Source organism: Condylostylus longicornis, unplaced genomic scaffold (genome assembly GCF_029603195.1).
Source record: "Condylostylus longicornis isolate FDR11 unplaced genomic scaffold, ASM2960319v2 ptg000022l, whole genome shotgun sequence".
NCBI lineage: Eukaryota > Metazoa > Arthropoda > Insecta > Diptera > Dolichopodidae > Condylostylus > Condylostylus longicornis.
Window position 1 is genome coordinate 1,086,380 of NW_026577991.1, and position 26,704 is coordinate 1,113,083.

The window sequence follows — 26,704 nt, forward strand, 5'->3', positions numbered from 1 at the left end:
TTTATAATGAAAGGCAAGTTAAAAAATATTCTACTTACATATGTACATATATTTCTCTTTATAATCGTTTGTCATTTAAAGCTTGGCACAATTATGTATTAAATCACAGGCATCTTTATTCTCATGTATGTACATTATAGGAGTTTATGATTAAATGCAGGTATTTTTTAAGGAACAATGAAAAATACGAAAATCTCTTATCTTTTACTTTGCTTTTGTTAGAAAGGGATTTTTTTACTCAAACTATGTATAGGAGTTAAAATATTCGATATTTAGCAATGGAACAATTAATTTTCTGAATTTCGTATAATGTCGGAATTAGAAACATGGCCCATAGATATTTTGGAGTTATACGAAACGTTAATGAAGTCTTTTTCTTACATTTTCAACATTTTTTTTAATTGCTTAAAGTATTTACTTAATCAAAAATTCTGTTTATCACAATACGTGATTATGTGGATTTGTCAGAGGGTGTCTTATACAGTAAAAATATTTTATAATAAATAATTTTGTGATTATTCAAAATTTCATTTTGTAAATATTAAATAAATTTAAAAAAGCAATATACTTTCATATTTTTTTTCTAGATAATTAATAATGTTTTAATTAAATTCAAAATAGAAGATTATTTTAGTTCATTAAACTGGCATCTTATAACAAGTCTTTTCAGGGTAACATCGTGGCAGTTTCAATATTGATAATATTTTTTGTTATATTTATACTTAAGTTTTTGTTCAAATAACTCTTGTAAATATAGCGACTCCAATATCAAATTCTTCTTACTTGGTAATTTTTTTCCCTGTCTTGGATAACAAGACAACAAACAATATTTAAAGAAGTGAAAGAAAATATTAAAAAACAAAATATTTTTTTTTTTTCTTAAAGCAAAAAATTTCATTTTTCCTTACATAATTGTAAACACAGAATAAGTGTAGATATAGCGTTTTGTATTACAATTTTTTCGCTTACATTCATCGAAACTGTATTTAAAATAAGGACCGCTACAATTTTTTTTAATTTTCAATTGCTTTTTAATTTTTATATAAAATTACAAAAATCATCTCAAGAAGTTCGTGTTACAACTTCTCCAAAATATTCTTTTACATAGTTTGTTAATAGACTAATTAGTATTAAAGGGTAAATACTAGTTTACGTGCATGTATAACACTTATAGATAAACTGACTTGGTGTTGATTGGTAGAGTGGTTGAGAGGGAAAATTACATGTATTCATTCGTGTATTATACACGCACACTATACTAGATTTTTTAGTTTTATATTAAGCACGTGCCAAATACTTCATGTTCAAGCTAATTTTTTCAGTATAATAGTTTTATTTTCACAGTACATATTGTATAACAGTTTTAATTTTTATTACAGTATTCAATTTATATTCTATAATTAAAAGCAAATAATTAATTTTATATTACTAATCAATATTATATATCAGAATTATAAAAAAAAGCAAAGCTTAAGTTCGTTGCACTAATCCAGTCTTTGAATATATGTATATTTTTTGTATTTTTCACAATGCATGGGGCCTTTTTCATTTTATGTATGAATAATACGAAATTTAAATACAAAATGAGAACTAAAAATAAATTTTGCTTATATTTTTGTTTTTACATCTTTTTAATAAAATAAACATTTTTGAGTTCAAGAGAAATTATTATTTTTATTATTTCTATTTCTATTATTATTATTTGGTATTTCAAATATTATAAATTTAAAAATGTTATAGAAATAAAATATTTGTTTATTTATAATATTTTTTTTTAATTTTTTTTTTTTAATAAACATTGTTGGAAAAAAAAATATTATTTTTTTTTTAAACAGTGCAGACAGAGAGCAACATAATAAAAATTATAATGAATGAAAAGAATATTTCTTTTTCGTGATATTTTAATAAAATAAAAATAAAATAATAATAAGAAAACATTTCCGTTGCCATTATTTTGTGCCTTAGTATTAAAAATTTTCAGAAACGTTTAGAAAATATTATGGAACTTTTTAATGTATGTATTTTAATATTTTGTTGCAAGTGCATGTTATACTTATAATATATATGTATGAATAAGTGTCTGCATTACTGCTACAAGCATCTATAATGAAATTTTCAAGAATCATTTATAATACGGCTGAATAAAATTATTTGTTCTTCATTAAAAAAATATATGGCAATCGATATTAAAGGCTGTGTTAAAATAAATTATTGTAAAAATAAATTTTACTTTTGTTCGACCTCATGAAATCTTGAGCTTTTTTTTAATGAGAAACTGGTAGGAATTGGGAATTAGAATATTTCATTAAAAATTACTAATTAATTATTAAAATACAAAAATAATTTTTAATAATTATTAATTGCTAAATAAAAAAAATGTCTTTTGTTATATTTGTAGCCTTCCTCTTAAGAACATATTCAACAATAAACCTTCAAAATTAATAAACACTCTGAGACATGTCAACAAGTTAATAAACACTCTGAGACATGTCAACACTCTTAATGTGTCTATATATAACGCTCCGAGCCGATTCAGGATACACATTAAATGGAGAAGTTAGGAGGAGTATATATTTATTTCGGTAGAAGGCTTCACTTTTCATCTGGAAATGGATATTTCAATAGTTATGATAGTAAAAGTAAGTATGATAAAATTGTTAATAATATTTAAGTTTATAAGCAAGTTTTTCTGTGATCTGTGATAATTACTAAAGTTTAATATAAAAGAGCCATCATTCTATTTATGAGCTATTCCTAAATCATTTTAACAACCTCATACTCCGAAATAGTCTTATCTTTCATAGTTGACGAACAGAATTGAAATGTTAAAGTTCAAGAAAAGCATTTAATTACTTTCTATGATATAGTCAGCAATAAAAATTCAGAATGTAGTAGAGGTCTTTGTTACATATTTTGTTAAAAAAAGTTTTTTGTTGTTCTTTATCGCGGTAAGTGATTTACAGTAAAGCTATCAGCTGATGAAATTCGGCCCAATCACGCCCCTATACCTTCCTATATATATGACCGATAAAAATCATTCATAACCTCAGAAGAGGCCGAAGGGTGCACTGCGCTTTAACAATAAGCATTATAATAAGATGTGTGAGCCAGCCGTAATATGTAAACAAATGAAATGGAAAAAAACAATAATAATGTGCGTTTAACTAAAAAATGAAGTAAAAAAAATGTAAACACAGTTAAAATATTGCCGCTTAGCGAGTTTAATATTTTTTTTCTTTTTATTAATATTTGAAATTTTATTTTAATATTTTGTTGAAATTGAAAGATGCATTTATTTACTTAATATTTATTTATTTTAGATATTTTGTTTTTCTTTTTTAATAATGAAATTTTTAAAGAAAAGAAAAAAAATATTATTAACGACAAAGTTGTTTACGAAAAAAAAACAAAAGAACATAATAAAAATGGAACTCAAACTTACACCGTTGTATACACATAGCTATACAAAAAAAAATGTGCCGACAAAAAATGTGACTTTGTACAAGAAAAATTAAAATTATTAATAGTTCATTTATGAAAAGGAAAGTGAAAGAAATAAAAATATAATTGCTTTGTTTTAAAAAAGAACCTATTTGTTTAAGTCGCAAGTAATAAAATAAGTTCAAGAGTATATTTTTTCATTTTATTGGCAATATTTTTTATAAGGAAACCCATAAATTAATATTTTTTTTTGTTACTTACTTTATTAAGCGTTATTTTGATTTTATGTACCTACTATTTTTTTTTGTTAAACTGATTTTTTATTAGTCATTCCTTTGTTTTTCTGAAATTATAGTTTTTCAGCTTACAGTAACGATGGTTTAATGTGCGGTTATAAAATTCAAAGCTAATCCTTTGAAGTTAGTGCGCATAAAACCGTAAATCTTTGAAAGCTGCAAAGTTTATGCGTCTCGGGACAAAGGAAGGGCTTCCTGTAATTTCTTCAGATGCACATAAGACATAACGCATCACAATTTCTCGGCAACATATTTTTGCCGAGAGATTAAAACCCGTTCGCAGTCATAGTTTATGCATATTTTAATTCAGGCAATAGTAGATCAGTAAAAGCCATCTACACTTTCCTTTTACTGGAGATAAAAAATTTTGTGGTCCTTCCTTAAGATAGGATCGAATTATTATTATATAACTTTTCCTGCCTTTCGAATTAACTTAATAATTGTTTCAGCCTTTCTCGTGCGTTATTTGTGGATGAGTTGTTTCCTTCTCTTGGAGCATGTTAATATAGGCCATATAAGTGTTCGGGTGCCACGAAGCCTGATTTTGGCTTAAATTTTGTAAGACTATCGGCTTTTTCGATATCACATACATATATGTATGCATATATGGGAGTGGCCAAAATTCATCCTATTTAATTTTACTAATGCTTGAACGCGCTCGATATCACACCTCCTGACTCTTAATGCTTCTTTATTAACGAAACTATTCGGTTTTAGTCAGGCGGATATTGCAGAAGTTGAGTCGTCTTCATAGTGTCCGTCATACCAAAATATGCCGGACTCTTGAAATCTTGTTCTCTTGTCTTGAAAGCTATCTTATGTTACTTTTTAGAAGGTCATCTTCCAGTAGAAGATAAATTGAAAATTCATAATTTCATTAAATTATATTTTTTTAACATTTCTAATTTGATATTATATTCTTTAAAAATTACAAAAAAAAAAACAAACTAATTAAATATTGAAAAAATATTAACTATTAGCGTATAATTGTTATGAATGATATTGGTGGCGGCTTTTATTACATTCAAATTTTCGAATTTATGAATATGCCTACGTGTGTATGTAAATATTTATACAAAATATTTCTTTATTTATTTCAAATATTTTTAATATTACTCGCTTATTATTTCTTATTATTAATATTGCATTTATTTGGTGCAACATATTTTTTAACTAATGTTACATATTTAAATACCTACATATATATTATGATTGTACGTATTGTATGTTTACATACTTATATTGAAATTGTATGGGTCTATTGAGTGATGTAAAATTTACGCAGCTGCTATTGCGCAAATAGAAAATTATAATAATAAAATTATAATGTATTGCGACATTGGAAAATTATATTAAATATCATTTTATTATTATTTTATTGTTATTTTTTTTTATTTATTTTATATATATTTTATACTATATTTATTGAATGTGTTGTTGTTCAGTTGTTGATGAATTAAATGAAAATATTTTTTTTTCTAACTAAAATGTTTTGCGTGCATTGTAATTATGTTACGTTGTGGTATTATTGAATGGATCATTCATGTATATAAAAAATAAAATTACAGGCGTATCAATTTATATAAGTAAAATATGGTGTATATGAAAATTTATGAATGTAGGTTTTACTATGAATATAGAACTTTGTATGTTTGCTCACATATTTTAATTAAAATGTTATGCGGCTTTTATTTTATTAAAAAGAAATATAGGATTTTTGATTGAATTTTCACGTCTTAAATAGCACACTAATTTATCAATTTTATAATTTACTTCATCTTTTTATTTTAATATTATTTAAGCATATGCAATATGTCTGCATCTATGAGTATATGAATAAATTTTATGATCAAATTAAGTTTACTAATATAAAACAAGAAGTGTGGATAATCAAATATTAGACAGTTTCCAAAATACTTTAGATGTCGCAGGAATTATCGGAAATGCTTTTGCATTTTGCAAAACCAGTTTGTTCTCCCAAAAGTATTGATATTTATTGACGCCGCAGATTATTTTTGACCCTTCCAATTATGGTATCTATACAATTCAATCATCGACATGGTTATATAGAAATTTAGAAATTTATGCGTTAAATTCACACTTCAACCGGGTGGTTAGTACAAGGCAATTTTTGAACTCAAGATTTTGCTTTATTCAATTATTTTCTTTTAAAACCAGACATATTTAAGAAAAGGCTCATAAAATACAATTAACTGATTAAAACTTAAATAACATTTTGGCAGTCTTTGAAACTTAACTTAAGAAAGATTATTAAGCTATATCGTAACTCTTAGCACTTCAATATTTTTAACTCTTACTAGTTTGTGTATTTTAAAAGAAATTTTCATTTTCAAACCAAATATAATTAACGGAAAATATTTTTTTTTAAAAGTTGTTTTTGATATTATCGTAATTAACAGGTACTTTTTTCATTATTACAATTTTTTTTTATTTTACCGTCGTTATCATTTTAACAGAAATTTAATTATTAGCAAATGTTATGTTTCTGTTATGATATTAAATATTATCATAACACATTATTAAGAACCAGTTAATTTATTTTATAAAAAATATGTATTTTTTGTTATTTTGTACAATTTTTTTTGTTGAAGACGAAAACTTCTAAATTGTTTCATCTAATTACTTAATAAAAAAAATTTTTTATATGTTCGCCGAAAACAAATTGATAAAAAGAATTTTGTTTTTTGTTTTTGGGCCCTTGATAATTTTTTTTGTTTATTATTGTAAATAATTAATACCGAAAAAAAATAATATAATCTGAGTAGAATATTTTAACATTTTCCTAACAACTAATTATTTTTTTTTTGTTTTAAATTATACCTACATGTATGTGTTAAAGAGAAAACATATGAAACCTTAAATAGGAGAGGTGGAATGTTTTGGTGTTTTTAGAGGAAATAATAAACTATAGTTTTAGATTACTCAATGTATCGACACATTTCTGCTTCATTTTCATCTCATACCATTTTATCTAAAAAATTTTCCTTTTCCTCTCTTTTGAGAAATTTATCAATAGAATAGAGTACAAAACCAAGCCTAAGGAACCAGATTTAAGTTTTTTTGTTTTGAAATTGAACCCCTACATTGACGTTAACCTGTGAATACTAAATTCATACAATTTAATTATTTATTTACATAATAATATTACATACAATTTAAAAATTTTGAATTTTTGGTTTTGGTCGAATTACTGAATTACTTAATTCAATAATTCGAAAACCTTTAAACTATGATTTTACGGTAAGATATCCGAGAATTAAATGAGAATTAAAAATGTCAGCTCTGTGTGAAGTTAGTGTAAGACGTCACCTTGTAAGGTTCAAGTTTTCTAAAGAAATTCGGCAAAGATACGATTCGAAAATGAAACGTGAGAAAAAAAAGATAAGAAGAAACTTTGTGATTAAAAATTTCTACTTTCGAATATTGTTAACTAACTATGCTCCTATATTTACGAAAACTTTATGCTTCCCAATAAAAGTTTTTCAAACTGGAAATTTTTTCTTATTTTTATCATTAAAACATTTTATTAATTTATCATTTCATATTATAAAATAAAAAAAAAACAAAAACATAAAAAAATGATAAACAAAACAACCTCCAAAAATCTTATTTCATTTTCAGTTTTTTTTTTTTTTTTTTGATAATAATTATAAAAAAAAAATTAATTTTTATTAATTAACTCTTTTATAAATTAATAACATAACAAATTTTGCAATAAAATTTGTTAAAATAAGAAGAAAAGAAACAAAAAAATTTTTAAGACAAAACACCATAGAACAACAACAACAAATAACATAAAAATATAACAAAAAACAAAGATATCATCAAAACATAAAACTCTCTCTTTCTCTTCGATTCACATGAAAACCTAAAGCGACAAAATTTCAAAGTGAATCGTTATCGGAGCAATTAATATCATAACATCGAATCCTTCTTCAAACAAATTTTTCTTATCTTTGACAAGCGAAGAAAAAACAACAAAAAAAAAAAATAAAGAGAAAAAAATTTGAAATAAATCATTTCGTTTCTTTCCATTTTTTGTTGTGAGTCGCACTTTATTTTAATATTTCGTTCATAATAGGCACATTTTTTTCAAAGTTTTCAAGTGTAATGTGCAAAAATGATTGCATTCTACCGCAATGCTTGTTTAGATACTTTACGTTATTTAACGTAATTTACGTAATCAAGATCTAATTAAATTTTGAAATTTGTTTTAAAAATGCTTTAATTCTCGTAGACATGCCAGTATATAATATACAAATTAATTCCTTCATTCTGTTGAATTATCATCTCGATTTACTGAAATGTAATACAAGGTATTGTAATTATAAGCAGGTTTGCTAAAAGAAAGATTTTAAATTTGAATAGATTTCATCAGGTTTTTTTTCGAAAACCTATTACAAGGCTTTTGAAACTTTTTTTCCCCGATGTTAGAAGGGAAAAAAAAAGGCCGAAGCGTCTCAGTCACTTACATGAAAAAAGGCCGAAGTAACCATAATGTGGCATGGGATAATTTTCTCTTTACTTTTTTATTGTTGTTTTTTATTTTTTTCTTTAATTTCTTAAATAGTTTTTTATCGAAAAGAAAAATAAGAAGAGAAAAAAAAATCAAAAATAAGTCGAAAATCTTAATCGGATTTTCCTTCTGTTGTATTTTATTTGTTTGTTACTTTTTAACAAGTTTGTTACCTATTTTTCTTATTTTTCTTTATTGTTATTATTGTTTTAATGTTTCCGATTGTACTTATGTTACCTGTATACAACCAGCACACCGCATGATTTTTTTTTTTTTGTTTTTATTTTTATGGTTGCTTTTGTTCTTATTTTGTTCGTCTCTTTTTATTTATGTTTTGGCTCTCTTTTGACATATTTTTGTTCTTTTTGTTTTGTTTTTGATCCGATTGTTAGTAGATTTTCTACACACACTTTCAAACTTAAACATTTTTATAATAATTTTTTTTTATAATTTTTTGGGAAGATGTCAAAGAATATTAAAAAGAGCAATCCATCTTTAAAATGTTTGAATACACGCAATAAAACAATTTTATTACATTAGCAATATGTGTGTGTGTTTGTGTATTTAAAGCTGAAATATCTTTTTAAATTCTTAACAATTAAATTTTGAAAATGAAATAAAAATAGAAAAGAATGAATTTTTTGTCACTTTGAATGAATTTTTTTTTTTTCAATCTTATCGCAGGTGTATAAATGTTATTTAAATATGTTATTAAAATTTGTGGAATTATGTTTTATATTTAATTTCTTATATTATAATTGAAGGATAATTGAGAAAATATAATTGTAAGCTGGAATGAAGAACACAGATTCGTGTTATTTCAAACAAAATTTTTTGATATCAATTTTATGCAAGTAAAATTTTTAAATACAAGTTTAACCCTCATGTTCTCTCTTTAATTTTATTTGATTTAGGGCTAGCTTTTTTTTAATATTTTGAAAATTTGACAAAATCAAAAATGAATGATATAACATTGAAAATAATAATCATTAAAAAATATCAAAAAAAACAGCAAAAGCATTTTTTCTTTTATTTAGGTTTTTTTTTGGTAAATCTACTCCTGTCAGGTTGAATTTATTTATATGCATGTCTCTCAGTATGTCTATAGCTATAAAAAATATTTCTATTATAAAAAATATTATTTGTGTGTATATGTGAGAATGGGTAAGAATGACATTCGGGTTAAAAATATTTTCCAGATATTAGAAAAGAATGAGATAAAAAAAAAAACAGAAACCAGAGCCTCTTGAATCGTTTCTTTTTTTCATAATATAATCACATAAACATATGGTATAGTAGGGATGGTGTAAAAAGGAATTTTTTATTTTAAAACTTCTAATCATTTTTTTTTTTTTTTTTGGAGATAGGGATTCAACTGCTGCGCCACGATTAAGGCAAACAAACAAAAAAAATTTTGAGAAGTAGAATTTTTGTGAATGTGTTTTGTTGTGCTGTCTGTAAATGCGTTTATTTTTAAATTATATAAATGAACATCCAAATATACAAGTATATAAATATTATTTATGTTATATAACATTCATCATAAATGGTTAAGAAAGAAAAAAGACGAAAATGAACGAAAAAGAAAAGGTACAAAATTGTATGAATGGATTGATATATTAAATGACTACATATATTATACATGACGTATGTTTATCGCTGTGTGTATGTAAGAACTTGCGAGTATAAAGAATATTATTATAAAAACTCGCTAGACATTTTTATGATGTATGAGACTTTACAATGTTGGAAATTCATATCCATACATACATACAATTTATGTATGATTGTATGTTCGTATATTTTGTATTACAACTATTTGACTTATATTTTATTCGATATTATCTTTATGTTTCCATGTATGTACATATATATGTTCACATTTATATTTAACATACGTAATTTGTGTCTGGAATTGGTCTTATCCATTAATAATATTTTTGGCGGTTGTTATGTTTTATTGCTTTCTTTTTTTTATGTTTTTTTTTCTCATTTCTGTTATTTTATTTTATTATAAATATAAAATATTTTTTTTATTATTATTATTATATTAGAGTTTTTATTTTATTATGATTTTTTTTAATAAATTTTATATCTTAAGATTTTGATATTTTTTTTTTTTTGGTTGATTCTTGTTATTTTATTTAAGAGGAAGAGTTGGGTTGTGTGTGCGTGTGTTTGTTTGTCTGTTTTTTTTTTTATGAATATATCATTTAAACATAATAAAGCATAATATTTTACCCCGGTCATAAAATTGGCTTAATTTTTTTCCCCTTTAAAAAAAAATATTGTATATAATTTTTTTTTTTACTTTTATAAAAATTATTTTTTTTTTTTATGTTGATTTTTATTTATAAATTTAAGGGTGGTATGAAAATATCGAAATAAATATTAGTACTCAGAATTTTTTTGAAGAAAAAATCAATACATTTTTCTTGAAAATTGTTTGGTTAAAAACACTTTAATTTTGATTTTTGAAAGTAAGTGCTCACATGTTAGCGAGGAGGATGACCGACACGTCCTTTATGGGATTAAATAATTTTCTTGAATTGTAAGTCAGGGCATCCGGGAGGGACTTTAGAAGGAGATAGTAGAGCGAGTCTGCCCTGAACTGAAGCCGATCAAATAGTTTCTGGACAAAACGTGCATACATACTGTTCGAGACTTCGATAAACCTTCTCTGTGGGTGTTGAAAAATGATCAACAGCAAAAGGGAGTCTCTAGGTGGTTAAAAGAGAGCTGCGAGAAATCGATCGACATAAAATACTCCAATTTGTCAGTAGGGTAGGTGTCTAGGGAGCGCTTCAGGTGTGATAGGTGGAAAGCGGCACAATAGATCCAACCCTTGGATCGCGCTGCATTGCTACCCCATGTATAATCTAATCTAATCTAGCCTAGATCTTTGCAAAAAGAAGCTCGTAGGCGATTTTTGGAAAAGCAAGAACTGCCATTAATAATGTTACTGAAACAGATTGACTCGCAAAGTCAATGAAAAATTCAATTGAAACAAATACTGTAAAAAAATAATTCTAAAATTTTAAACCAACTTAAGTAGATTACTGAGAAATCAATTTGAATTTGTTCGATTTACATAAATGGTTTTGGTTTAATCTGTTTTTATTCAGTAATTATTTTTATTCAAAAGAAAGAATTAAATTTTTTTTCATACTTTATAATTTTCATTAAATTATAATTATTTTCAGTTTTTTTTTATATTTATATTTAAAATTTCAATAATAATAAAACTTCCGGTCACATTGTAACAATGCAATTTTAGTTTTTGTCTCAATAACAGAAAAACGAAAAATAAGAAAAATAAATTTATACTTTTAAAACATTTTTAATAAATCATTCGAAATAATTATTTAATGTTATGGATTGCATACATTTACATACATACATTTGTACTAAATGCATACAAATTGCATATTTGCAATATATTTACACACTACATATTTAAAATAAATTTATTATTATTAAAAAAAATTTTTTTTTTATTTTCTTTAATTAATTGCAAAATTTTTATTGTCATTTCAATCATAGTTTATACTTATAAAGTGACTGATTGTTTTTTTTTATGGATAATTATAGGATTTTAGAAATTATTGCATGCGCAGAAAAAAATGCAATAATTTTCAATTTTTTTATATTTGCCTATATAGATTTTAAAGGTAAATAATAATAACATTAAATTAATAAATAAATTTCATTACATATTATTATTATTTTTATAGTTGTGTTGCGATTACAATGATGATATCAAAAATATTTTAATATCATTTAATTACATTTAACAGATTCAATGAAAATTTAGAAAAATATGGAAAAAAACTAAAATTTTATTTTATTATATATAATTAGTAATATTATTTTAAATTCAAATAAAAAGTGTGGATATTAAATAATAATAATTGAATATAATTTTCAAATTTTATTAATGAGTGTTTTTTTTTAGGAAATAAAATTCATCGTCATTGATTTTTTTTTCGAAGGAATTCCATGAAATTCCGATCATACCTACATATTTCCTAGAATTAGATATGGTAATTTGTTTTTATAATTAAGTTTATGTTCTATTTAAAGGCATATAACTTTACTCATGTAATTATAAAGATTTTCATAAACGCAATATTGAAAAACAATAACTGCGAAACGCAATACTGCAAAACATACCGTGACGAATACTTATGCAATATATTTTTAACTATTCTATAAAATCAAAACGCTTCATATGAGTTCACTGTGCTATTCGTACTAGTTTCGCTATATTGCACATTTATACCATTTCCATCATGTTTTTTTTTGTGGTACTTATGCACTACTGTTGCATTACACTATATATAAATAACATTATTTTGATGGATGCGAGTTGGTACTGAATGACAGCAGTAAAAATAAATGTCAAAAACCGGATTTTGGTTGTCTGCTGAGTTAATAGCCAACACATAATTGAAATACAAATGTTGTTGCATTATAAAAATATATGTACTATTGGCACTATAAGTATGTAAGACGTCCGCAATGTTTTCATTTTGCGAAACTGTCAACTAAATAAAATTCGTCCGAAAACTTTTGAAACACTATGTATGCGCGTTTTTTTCCTGCTTTTCCTTTTTTTTTTGAAACATTGAATTGAACCTAATAAAGAATTAAATTTTTTTTATATATTTATATAATATTAAATATAAAAAAAAGTATAGCTGTGTATACAGGCATGTTCATAAAATTTTTTTTTAAGGTTTTTAATACTTTAACAGAATTTTTTTTTTCTTTATTTATTTTTTAATTTTTCTTTTCAATTTTTTTGGAGTTTCTTTTTTTTTTGTACATTTAACAAGCATCAGAAGAAGAAAAAGAATAAGAAATAAAAATATGAAAGAAAAATACAGAAAATTAAACAATATTTTATGGATATGTTAAAAAAAAGTGTACATATATATTTATATACACATACATACAGTAATATACATTCGTATATATTGTGTGTAATATACGAAAGAATTTTAAGAACAGCAAGAAATTTATAATTTTAATGTTACATGAAAATAAAAAATATAAAAAAAAAACAAATAACCAAAATTAAATATGAAAAATATCTTTTTTAAGAAAAAATAATAAAAATAATAAAAAAAGAAAAAAAGATTATTAAAAAAAACTCTAAAATAATAAAAAATAAAGATGTACAAGAAAAGTAAAAAAAAAGATCAAACCGAAAAAAAAGAGAAGATTACGTTTAGAGGGGTTACCAACCTCAAGAAATTTATTTATATGTATCTATGTATGAATGTGTGTTTGTATATGCATAATATAAATAATATAAAATGCATTAATCTTTTATAATTCTGATGTACATACAGAAGGCAGAACTCTACTTTAAGTAAAAAAAAATTCAAAAAAGCAAAAAAATAAAATAAATAAATAAAATATTAAAAAAATTATTTAAAAAGAAAAAAAAAATGAAAATTAAAAAATATGAAGACTGATTTGTATGTAACCGAAATTAAAAAAAAAACACCATTTAAAAAAAAAAAATAAGAATATCAAATACCCTAGTGCTTCATTATACTCTCAAAACTAATAAATTCTTGGTATCTTTCTTAGCCCTAATCAAAAGGATGATGGCGTGGTAACACATTGGTATTCTGGTTGAAAATTGTTCAATTTTTTTTTTATTTAAAATATGATTTATGTTATATTTTATTTCATTACATTTAACTTATGTATGGCGAATTCAATAAAAATGGAGGCGAATTCAAGCAAAAATCAAGCGAATAAAAATTCAACGTATTCTTTACGCGAACTTATCAAAAATATAAAAAATTTTATTGTGATAATTCTCTTTAAAATACTGTCAACATTGTACAATGCTGCAATGACGTAAAACAAGATTGGCGAATTTATATATTCGCCGTGTATACTAACCAAATGGTAGTCAATTCACTAGCTTCGAAAAGAATTCGGCAAGTTTGGTTGGTTCCCCTAACATAATAAGTCATTTAAAAATTATAGTAAATCTTGGTTAACGTCTGTTTTATTTCTAATAAAATATCTCACAGCGAATACTACTATACAACTTAATTGGGCAATTTTACGATAAGTTACCAGTTTTGGAATCGAAAAACTATTACACGTCTATAATAAATTAAGTTAAATTTAAAAAAAAATACTGTTATTATATTGCGGTAGATTTCCAAAAAATTAAATAAGGAGTCTTCGTTCTTGTTATACTTAGAAATGTTCAAGGACCTTAATAAAATATAAAACAATATTCTTATTAAATATTTTCGTTCTTATTCTTCCCACGCAGACCACGTTTTTAAAAATACAAACTGTTATTTTTTCTATAACACTGTCGCCACTCTCAATTGTTCTAACTTATCAATACTATTTAGAATTAATAAATTAATTAATTATTTAAATTGAATTTCGATACGAAAATATTTTCTTATTTTGTTAATTAAAATAAAAAAATAAATATCTATAGATATTATTATTTTATATTTTATCTAATGTTCAATATATGTAATTAATTTTCTTAAATATATCGTATAATATAATAATTTTTCTTTTATAATTACGTTCGAACTTATTAATAAATTCTTAAAAATATTTGATGCGTATATAATGATATTAAAACTAGGTAGATTAATGATAAGGATTTGTTCTACACTCGGACTATATAAAAAGATATTTTAAATTAAAGGAATATCTCTTACATCTCTTACAGTGACTCCAAAGTTTTTGTTGAAAAAAGAATCAACGATTAAGGAGTATTATTAGATAAATATTCATATACAGAGTTACATATATTATTTACATGGATTCGATTTACTTTCAAGTTACATAGGGAAGGATGTTCTGTAGCAGCAAAGGAAAATAAATAAAATTTGTTCACTGAAAGGAGCTGTTCCGAATTCATTTGATTTTTAAAGGAAATCCACAATATCAGCATTTTTGATCTCAATGTAAAAAAGTGTAAATGTCAAACAAAAAATAATTCAGGTATTACTTTTTTTACTCTGCTCATTAATAATATTAATTTTTTCTGTTTTTAGTGTAGTATTTTTCAAGATTCCCACTTGTCTTGTATATTGAGGCATTCTAATGTTAATGGTCATCCTACACTTTTGTAGTAATGCCATACTATGCATAATATTTCCGAAAAAGAAAAAAATTAACTGTGACTCGTATAAAATTATAGAATTTATTATTATATTATATAATTATAAAGAAAAAAATGTGAGTGGAAATGAAAAATGAAAAAAAAGCGAAAGGAGTAAAACAGAAAAAAAAATACCAAATTCAACAAAAGGATACGGGAGATTTTTATCGACATTTTAGCAAAAGGCAGTAATTACCTACTTTTTTTTCTTTTTAAATATCATTTCGCTTTTATTCTTCCCTTATTTTATTTTCTATATTAAAATTATTATTATATTTTATTATAATTATTATTAAATATGAATGTATATGTATGTTTTTGTGTAGCAATTATGTCAGATACACATAAATTATAGAATATATATATATATATTTTTTTTTTTCAACATATATTTGATTTTTATGCATTATACATAATTATTATTTTTATTTCTAATATTTAATTACATATATTTTTTTATTATTATACTTTATAAATTCATATATGTGTACATGTGATATAATCAATTTAGTTATAATTTTTATAATATAATATTCTATTGTATAAAAATATTATTTTAAGGTTTTTTTCTCCCTCTATCCCTTATGATGGCGTAATGTATGAGTGTTATTATTTTCATTATTATTATTATTTGTTATTGGTGTATTTTATTCATTCATGATCATACGTAAATACGTAACGTATGCATGTTGTATGTATGTACATTGTATATAAAGCTGTTGATTTATTTGGCGTCTATAGCAGGTCGCTAACATAAATTTCATGCAACATAAACAATGTATTCTCAATAATAATAAAATAATAAAACGAATTATATAAAAATAATAAAAGTATTATTAAATTGTACAAACATGTATGAATTTGAATATACATATGTACATATGCATATGTTTGTAATTTTTAATGTTTAAATATTTTATTACTTAATATTTTTTTTTATATTTTTTTTTCACTTTTTATAAGTATAATATACAGAGTATCAAAAATTATTTTAATTCTTAATGTACATAATTATTATATATTGAGCAGAGAGATAATTTGAGTAAAAGATTCCACTAATTAGTTTTTTTTTTAAGTAATAATTTGTAGGTACAATTTTTTTGAACATGCAATATTAATAAAATATAAAGAGCATGTGTTCATACAGTAATCGTTGTGTTGCATAATGTTACGTCTTTTTCATTTTGTTCGGCGCTTCTTAATTTTGTTGACAATATTTTAAGCTAAGCAAATTGTTTGGGAGAGAAAGGAAGATGGATAACAATGGGAAATTAGATCTTTTTGTTTATATATTTTTGTAAAACAGAGCAAGTTATTTGTCATTAAATTCGTTTTCAATAACTCGTTTTGAGTTTCTCTTTTAATTGCCTTAATAAACTTTTCTGAAAGGCGATGTTATAGCTGCGAGCATCGGAAGATGTTCTCTTATCCCTTTCGTTCGAATCCCTTAAGATCTACAATCTACAATTCTTCAATAAATGAAATCTTCTTTCCAAAAAATTTTTGTAAAAAATCTTTGTAAACAAATATTTTGTAGATCCTAGTATGACACAAAAAATCTGGTGATATTAATCCCGTGGATTTAAATCTAATATGGAATCTTTTACAGTTCTATCATTTTAACTGAACTAGTCTGTTTGAAAATAAAGAAATAGAGAAATTTAAAAATTTTAGTAATCCTATATCAATTCGCGTTTCACATTATTAGTTCTAATTATATTGAATTTTATTAGAAATATTATTTATTTTAAGACACCCTATACATTTTGTAATTTGTATATTTTAATACATATACATATATGAATGTATATATATAATAAATTATAATATAATATACAATTTATATATTTTTATAATTATAATTCGTTTAGAACTTTTATACGATATACGACTTTGATATTTCCTCCTTTTTTTCTACTTTTTCAATTTTTTTTTCTTCTTTAAAGAAAACAAAAATAAAATTAATACAATATATAAAAAATGTAGAAAAGAAATAAAATATCAAAGTTGTAGAATAGAAAAAAAAATACGAAATAGTCGAAGAATATATAAAAAAGTTGTATAATGTATGATTAGGAAATTCAATATTTATGTGGACTATAATTTATTTAGAATATACTTAAAAATATAATATATACATATATTGTATATACGAACTATTAAGGATAAACAAATGTTTATGTATGTGTGTTTATATTGTATTGTGTGTTTATTATTGTATTATAATTAAATAAGTTTATTTTATATTTTATTTATTTATTTCGTATATTAAAAAATTATATTCTTTAATCAATATTATGCCGTCAGATTATAATATTTTTTTATAATTTAAGTAAATAATTTGTTATTTAGAATTAGATTAATGTATGAGTGTTTGCTTAAATGTAGGTATGAACCCGGGTGTCTCATATACATATACATAATGTTTAATTTAACAGAAAAAATTCAAGAATATGACAGTTTTAAAAAAGCACCATCTGTTTTTATCAACGGGTATGATTAACAATTATATAAAACATCTGAAACAATAAAATTAATTGAAAATATTTTTTAGTTTCAACAACACGCTTGAATTTAAAAATTCAAATCTGAAGCAGTTGCAGCATTGCAAAATTCTCAATTTTTTTTGCGGCAAGGTTGGTGTATAAATTTTTTTTCCTAGTAAGGAGAAAAGCAATCATGTTCACTAATGTAATACTACTTTATCGAAATTGCTAAACCAAAAACAAACGATTTTAAATCAAAAGATAAAATTTTTAATTATGTACTAAAAATTAATTTTATTATAAGAAATAATTTACATTACGTAGTTTTCAAATTTATTTTGTATTTTATATATGTACATAAATATTAGTTTGTATGTGCGTATTTGCGTATTTCTATCTCATTCGATTTCAATATCCGTTTTAAATAAATAAACACTCATATAAACAGTTGTGTTCAAAATATCCATAAATCTAACTAGAAAATTTCAATTTTATATATGTAGTCTTTATATAAATTTTTATGAATATGCAGATGTATCTAGATATATTTAGACTAAGTACTTTGTATTTTTATATCCGATGCAATGAATTGCTTGTAATATAATTTTCTTTTGAATTCCTTATCCATCAATTTCTTCATATATGTACCTAAAGACATACATGCATACATATGCATGTATAAATATGTAAGCTATATTTATGGCGGATATTTAGGAATAATAATATATAAGCATTGAAATTCTTATTTTTTAATTTTTATATGATTAAAAGAATTAAAATCAACAAAAAAAATTAATAATAATAATAAAAAAAAAATTGTAAAACGTTAAAAAAAATTAATGAACAAAAAAAACTAAAGATTTCTATCTTTAATGGTAAAAAAAAACCGAAAAAAAATTGTATACTCACAAAATTATTTATAAAAAACTAAATATAATTATGTATGTGTATGTGGAATGAAAACACATATATATTAAAGTATGTATGCATACTATCAGAATGATGGATAAATTTACTAAAATTTACGAAATTTATTTTAAACGATTAGTAGATAAGGTTAGTGTTTTTTTCTCAGGAGGTTCTCTTTGAGTGAATTGCAGTTTTATAATTTTCCTATTTAATCTAATTAACATTTACTAATGCAGATGCATTTTAATTTTATTGTTGTTATACTAGCTAAATCTCATGTATGTACAATACAAATGCTTAAAAGATGAAAATTCAACTTGCACCAATCATCAACTTGGTGTTAGCTTTAGAAATCTCCATGCATATAAAAAGAACAACATATAGCACCCTTTATAAATTCATTCACTTGGAAAAGTAGTGATCAATTATGTGAAAAAATAAGAAACGAGCAAAAAAAATTGTTTATATTTTATATACAAACATACACACATCGAAAATTAAGAGAATTAATGGATTTAATAAATTAGTTTTCACAAATTAAAACAGCTTAATAATTAAACTAAAACTAAATTGTATTCTAAACGAAATTTCTAAATATAAAGATATATTTTAAGAGAATATAATATAAAAAAAATTCAATTTATTATCCCCTTTAGATAAGGATAAGCGCCAATCTTATATAACGTAATTTATTTATTTTTAAATTATAAACAAAAAAAATAAAATTATAAATTTAAAGTTAGTGGTCTATCTGTTCATATTAAAGCGTCGACTGCTAACAATTATGCAGTGTCATAAGAAATAGTTAATTAATCATTGTTGTAACAATGCTTGAATTTTTTTTAAAAGAGTAAAAGTAGTTGAAAAAAAAGACTGTAGTGTTGAATAACTAATAAATATAAATTTTTTTTTGTTTTAGTAAAAACCTACCTACAAATTTACAACTGAAGTGAAAACACCGAAAGTTTGTGGTTATAAAATAAGTTCGGAGTTTCAACCAGGATCAAAAAAGTAACAAGAAAAGTGGTGAAGCTTAAGATGAAGAGACGGCATGCAATACAATCATACAATCATTTAAAAAGAAGAAACGGCATTTTATATTCTTTACAAATGCGCTAACTGGGGTTTAATGAAATTGAGATTTTGGAATATTTTGTAAACAGTGGGATATTATAATAATGTTACCAGTAAGTGAACAACCGTTTATCAGTTAGGCTCGTTTATTAACTAATTTCATAATATTGTTGATTATTTTTTAATTTTTAAAATATTCAAGCCATCTGTAGGAATAAATTTTACTCAATTGTTTACTCTTAAACAGAACCTCTTATTTGCTTAAGTACGTTTATTTTTCTTGTATAAGTAAAAGTTGATATCGAATTGTTGTAAAACTTTAAGCGATGTAAATAGTAAGAGCGAATTAACTGAAAGTATAGGGCGTAAAAATGTAAACTCGAAAAATAAAATTAATTAAAGTTTAAAATTTTACTTTAGTAATGTTTAAATTACAATGTTATTATTAAAAAAGGAATAGAATTATTTTCTTTTTAACAAAACAAAAAAAAATCAAAAATGTTTAAGGTCTACTATTTTATAGTCAATTTATAGAACGATATATTTTTAACCTATAACAGCTACATTATTTTATTATAATAAATTATACATATATCTATGTTAAATTATTATATGTACATAAATATATACGCAATATATCAACATGCTTACTCATTTCTTTATAAAGAAAAAAAAGTATATATATATATGTATATCAATATAATAAATTTGATATTAAATACACAAATACATTGTAGCCAGTAAAGCTGTAATTAAACAATGTATTTTATTATTGATATAATAAAAATTTCAACTTTGGTTGTTAATTCCATTAAGTTGGATTTCTTGTTATGTTTTCTTACATTATTTTTATTAATTTCTATTTTTTTTCTACTATATATACATAAATATTCCTACATAATATTAAGGCATACATACTGTGAGTTCACATAAATATTGTATATGTATGTATTTATATAATTGTACATTTATTTATAATTAAACTTTACAAGACAAACTTTATATTATACTTTTTCAAAAAAAAAAAAAAATGGTAAAAATCTTATTACATATAATTTAACAAACACACCATTGTATCATTTATAATATAATATAAGGTTAACCAATATGTAGGATTATTATAAAACATAAAAAATTTAGAAATTTTCAGTAATAATATTTTTAATAACAAACTAAATGTGTATTTAAATTTGTATACGTATATATGTAAAATAGTATTCTTAATACTGAGGCTTAATAATAAAGAACAAAGGCTTAAACTTCTATGAGAGTTATTTAACATAAATGTTACACATAAGCAGGAAGGCTGCAACAGCACTATTACAAAAATTTTATGTTAATTATATTAATTAAGATTTAAATTTCATGTTGATTAACTCTATATCTCTATTCTAATATAAGCAGTAGGAATAATTGTACTATGTTGAATTGTAAAATTGAGAGAAGAGAACTTTTCTTTTACATTACATTAGAATTTTTTTTTTTCAATTTTCTTACAGATTCGATACTTTATTTGAATTTAGTAAAATAATGTAAAGAAAATTTTTATTTGTACAATATTGACTTTTTGTGTAAGTCAGAGAAAAGAGGGAAAAAAATTAAAGTATTAAAATTGAAATTATATGCTGTGGTGTAGTGGCGCAGTTAAATCTATTAACAAACTAATTTTCCTTGTTATACAAAAGATATATGAAGGGAGAGAAAAAGAGAGAGGAATGAAAATAAAAATAACAAAAAAAATTCATTAAAATAAAAATGAAAAATAAATATAATTTTTTATATAAATAAAAAAAACAAAATTTAATTAGTGTAGTAAAAATTAAAAAGATGAGAAGAAAAATTTCCCCATTTATTTTTCTTTCAACATTTTCCTTTTTTTATTTTTGCTTTTATTATTCTCTTATAATTATTTTAAACAGATGGTTGGTTGCTGCAATGTAAGAGAAAATTTTAATTATTTTTATTTATTTTCATTATTTAGTATGGGAGGCGGTGAGGTGAGACGAATATTTTACATTGGACACACAACACCGCAATCTATACTACGAGTAATAATAATAATAGAATTTTTGTCGTTTTTTTTCAAATAATGTTAAAAATTAATTTATATTTTATTTACACTCTTAATAAATAGTATTTCACACCTCATATCTATCTAAGTATGTCCTTAGGTGAGTCATATAAAGTATTTTATAAGAAAAAATGACTTATTTGTACTTGTATTGAATTGAAACTATAGGTACATACATAGGTATTTATGATGTGCTACATATCGGCACAATGTACATTTAATTAAAATCACGTAAGCAAATGTACTTATTGTGACAATATTAGTACATAAGTGTTGCGATTTTAAAGTATAAAAGATATAGATATGAACGTATATGTATGTGTATAATACATTTGTGTGGGGATGTATATCAGATTATAAAAATTTCTTTTTTATTATATTAATATATCACAATATTATATTTATATACATAATTAATACTAAAATTAAGTGGTCAATTGTATATTGTAGATTACTGAAGAGGGATATGAGCAAAAGAACCGCTATTGTTCGATTTGGCAAGTTTGTGCAGATGATATTTAACCGGACAATGCCCAGTAAAGAATCATTGAGGAAACTTCCTTTAAACAGATGAAAGGTACAGCTTCGTATGATGACATCCCTCAGTGGTTCCGCAGCGAAGATTCGATTCGCCCTTAAGCATAACGCCAAGTCTGCCAATAATGGCAAACATGATTGCCCACAGGAGGGAACGTACCGAACGAAAAGGATCCAGATCCCCTTAGCAATTCCGTTGTTCTGTGCCCACTGTGTCTTTAAAGGAACAAATTTCCAATTTACAAATTCTTTGTTAACGGCAATATTTTTGTTTTACTTTAAATCTGGATCACAACTGCATATGCCTTTTCGTATAACATTTTCATACAGGTATTTTGTATTTAATTATATCTATATAACATTACATATGTTAAATATTAAATTATTACAAAAACAGAAAAATTTGAAATAAAAAAATTTGGTATTTGCATGTAAATGAAGTGTAAATTTAAATATTACACACTCGATCAGTTCAGATACATTACACACATATGTTTAATTGAGTTGTTTAAATTTAATAGTCTGTATTTTTTGTATTTTTTTTTACTATTAACAGTGTAAATGGTGTATGAATGCAATCATTATTATGAACGCATTTTTAAATTTTCATTTTTTCATATTTTATTTTAAAAAGTTTAATGCACTTATAAAATTTAAATATGAATAATTTTCACTTTTGTTTTAGAAATAGAAGAGAAAAACAAATATTTTCCAGACGATCGCTAAATAATGTTTGTGAATATGCACAAATATAATCTTTTTATGTAATATGTAAATATGTTTACTATATAAGCACATATAAGTTGATTAAAAGTCATTAGGCATGTAAAGTTTGGTTATTTTATTAAATAACATAAGAGAGATTGTTAAATGCAATTAGATGTTAACAAAAATGTTACTTATCAGTCATATGACAGTATCAGTATACGCACGTTATGTGCGTGGTGACATTTACTGCCAGTGTAACAATTACTTCAAATCGTTATATTTAATACATGTGCTGTTTTAAACGAGAACATAATTCTTATATACATAACATACGCATGAGCAAGTAGGCCTCTTTTTCAAATACAAAATTGTATTATAATTTATTAACAGTAACATAACTATACATTTATTATACAGATTCAAATTATTAATATTTATTTTTTAAATATATATTCAAAATTTGAATAAGAAATGCCCTAAATTCAAATTATTTTTAATTTTATATAATTAATGTTCGAATTTTAAAGAAATTATAATAAAGTTAATCTTCGAGAAAATTAATTATAGTTAGATAGTATATTATAAATAATTTATAATTTCTGTTTAGTATATATGTATGTGGCTATACTCATAAATCATAAAATGTTATACACTAATAGTATAATTATTATATGGTATATTGAATAATTTTGATATTATACATATAATGCTTACATTAAATAAAAGTTGGCTATTAAATATAAAAATTATATCACGGAAAAATTGTGTATGTTACATGTGATATACATACATAATAGTTATAACAAATTGTATATATGTATGTTTACAATGCTATTTTAAATCAAATATAGATAATTCATGTACGTATATTTGTAAAGCTATATGCTGTAAATAACAGTAAAATTACAATATTATTGTACTACAAAATAGGGGGTTAGAAAGTAACTTTCCAATAAAAATTATTAAATTTATTCATCCTTACGACTAATATAATTATTATTCGGTATTATGGAATCCATAAAAACAAAAATTTAGGTATGCAAACGTACAAATTTTTTTAAATAACAGTTAAATTAGTGGGACTATTTGTAAATATTCGTAAATCCTAAAATTTTTCAATGTTTTAGAAGAAAAAGCTGACCTTAGCGCTAAGATTTAATGGCAACAGTGTAAATTAGCAATTAATTTCACTTCCAGCTACTTCCCGAAGCTTGTATTCAATTTAAATTTACTTCAAAATATTTTGTATTCTAAAAATACTTTATTTTAATTTTATCAATAAAATAATATACATATACTTATGTTTGTACACATGTTGTGAAGAACCGCAAATTATTTGATTAATATTTTATTATTTTTTTTTTATGATCTGTCAAAATACCTGATAGGTGATTGTTTTTTTTTTTTACTATTGTGTATATTTTTGTTATCTTTACACATATTTTCATTTTATTTTGGTATCAAACGATTAAAAATATTAATAAAAATAATTATCATTAAACAATATTGTTAATTTATTATAATAAAATTTCTACGTAGCATATGTATGTTACGTATACATATATTTGTGTATAGAGAATAATATGATATTGTACAACAACAATATGCCATAAAATTTTCACAAAAAGTACTTATAGAGTAATATAAAAAAATCTCATAAAAATATTCATGTTAATTTGCTGTCGTATGTTAAAAGTATTCACCGATAGTTCACTTATATTTGCTTATATTTGTACTTGTTAGTATTTTGGAAATGATTATTTATTAATAATAATGCTGTTAATGTTATAATTTAATAATTTATAATATGGTATGAAATGTATTTTAGGTGTTATAAGACAATTTTTTTTATGTATAATACAATTATATTGAATATAATGATATGTTACAGATAGCAGATTTTTCAAGAGAGATATGGACAAGTAAATATTTCATTTTACGTTCATTGCAATTAGCTGTGCCTTATTGTAGCTTGCCTCTATCCAATTCTGGTTCCAAGCAAATATTCTTCATGGATTTGAATGTGAATTAATACTGAGAGAAATTTAATAATGAGAAAGTCTCAACCAAAACAACTGTGCCTAATGGTTCAGAATAGAACAGTTAAACAAAATGTATGGCATCTCATTTTATTGTTATTAATCCTCATAGTTCTGGCAGAATTCACAAAATTCATCAAAAAAGTTAGCTATGGGACAAAAATCTATGCAAATCTTATTTCAATTTTACGTTAACTCTGAAGTTTAGTACACGCTCTTATAATAAGTCATTTTTAACTGGTTTTTTATCACTTTGAAGATTGAAGATAGTATACCAGTTTTGTGACCAATTTTATCAACTCTTCACAATTAATTTTAATTATATTTACGTTAAATGCAATAATGTGTATATACATTTGTATGTTTTATAATTAAATAATATAAATAATAATTTCGAAGTTATAAATTAAAAAAGCTGTTATATTAAAGCAATTTTGCGCACTCAAAATTATATTTTGTGCATGTACATATGTAGATACATTTATACAAATTGTATTATTGAACAATTGAATAAAAAATTTCGTGTAAACATTACGTGTATAACAATAACTATGAGATTGTATATATATATATATGCATACGTACATTTTTTGTATTTATCTTATCAAAAAGCTAATTAAAATATAATATTTTAATAATATTTTTTATATTGTATATTATTTACGTTGATGTAGGTATATGAAAATGTTAAACACGAAAAAAAAAAACTTTACTATTATTGTGATTTATATTGTTAATATAAACACGATTGTATATATATATATATATATATATATATATATATATATTGTATATATATATATATATATATATATATATATATATGTAACATAATCCTCACATATATACTTACATTTTGGTTTCTTTTTATTTAAAATTAAATTTGATTACTATTTGTTTACGAGGAATGTCCAATATATTACATACTAGTTATTCATATCAAACAAACCTATAAAAGCAGACATGCAATTTTTAGTTTTGCAACAGTTTGATTGCTTACTTGCATCACATAGGTTTATATTTCAGCGCGCACACATGCAACTGTATGATTGTATGCAATTCAGTAATCAAACAGTTTGATTTTTTATAACTTTAACTGTTTGATTTGCATTTTAGTAATTTCAAATAGTTCAAATTTAATTAAATAATAATTTAAGTAGTTACTTTGCTAGCTCTGCAATAATTGTGTATTTGTTTTCTAGATTAAAGTCTGATGCTATTGGATCAAATGTATTATAAATATTAATCAATTCATTAATAAAGTGACATTTATGCTTTCATGAGAATCGATTCGGTCAAAATCAAAACTAGATTAGTCAATTAAAAATTAAAAAAATCAACTAAAAACCGTTCAATTTTTCTTTTTGACGTACTCTCGTAAATTTATTTAAAATAATTGCTAGTATGTATGTATAAGACATTTAACTAATCAATTTCAAATCAA

At 23.2% G+C, this 26,704-nt stretch overlaps 1 protein-coding gene and 1 long non-coding RNA gene across 2 annotated transcripts in view; one reads left to right on the top strand and one right to left on the bottom strand.

Moving 5' to 3' along the window:
* LOC129606751 (protein bric-a-brac 1-like) overlaps nucleotides 1-26,704 on the bottom strand; it is a 68,545-nt gene that overhangs the window by 23,022 nt on the left and 18,819 nt on the right. The window lies entirely within an intron of this gene.
* Nucleotides 2,485-15,366, top strand: LOC129606752 (uncharacterized). The gene is made up of 3 exons (XR_008696774.1): nucleotides 2,485-2,639; nucleotides 15,002-15,276; nucleotides 15,330-15,366. It is a non-coding gene; the product is annotated as an uncharacterized LOC129606752 (long non-coding RNA).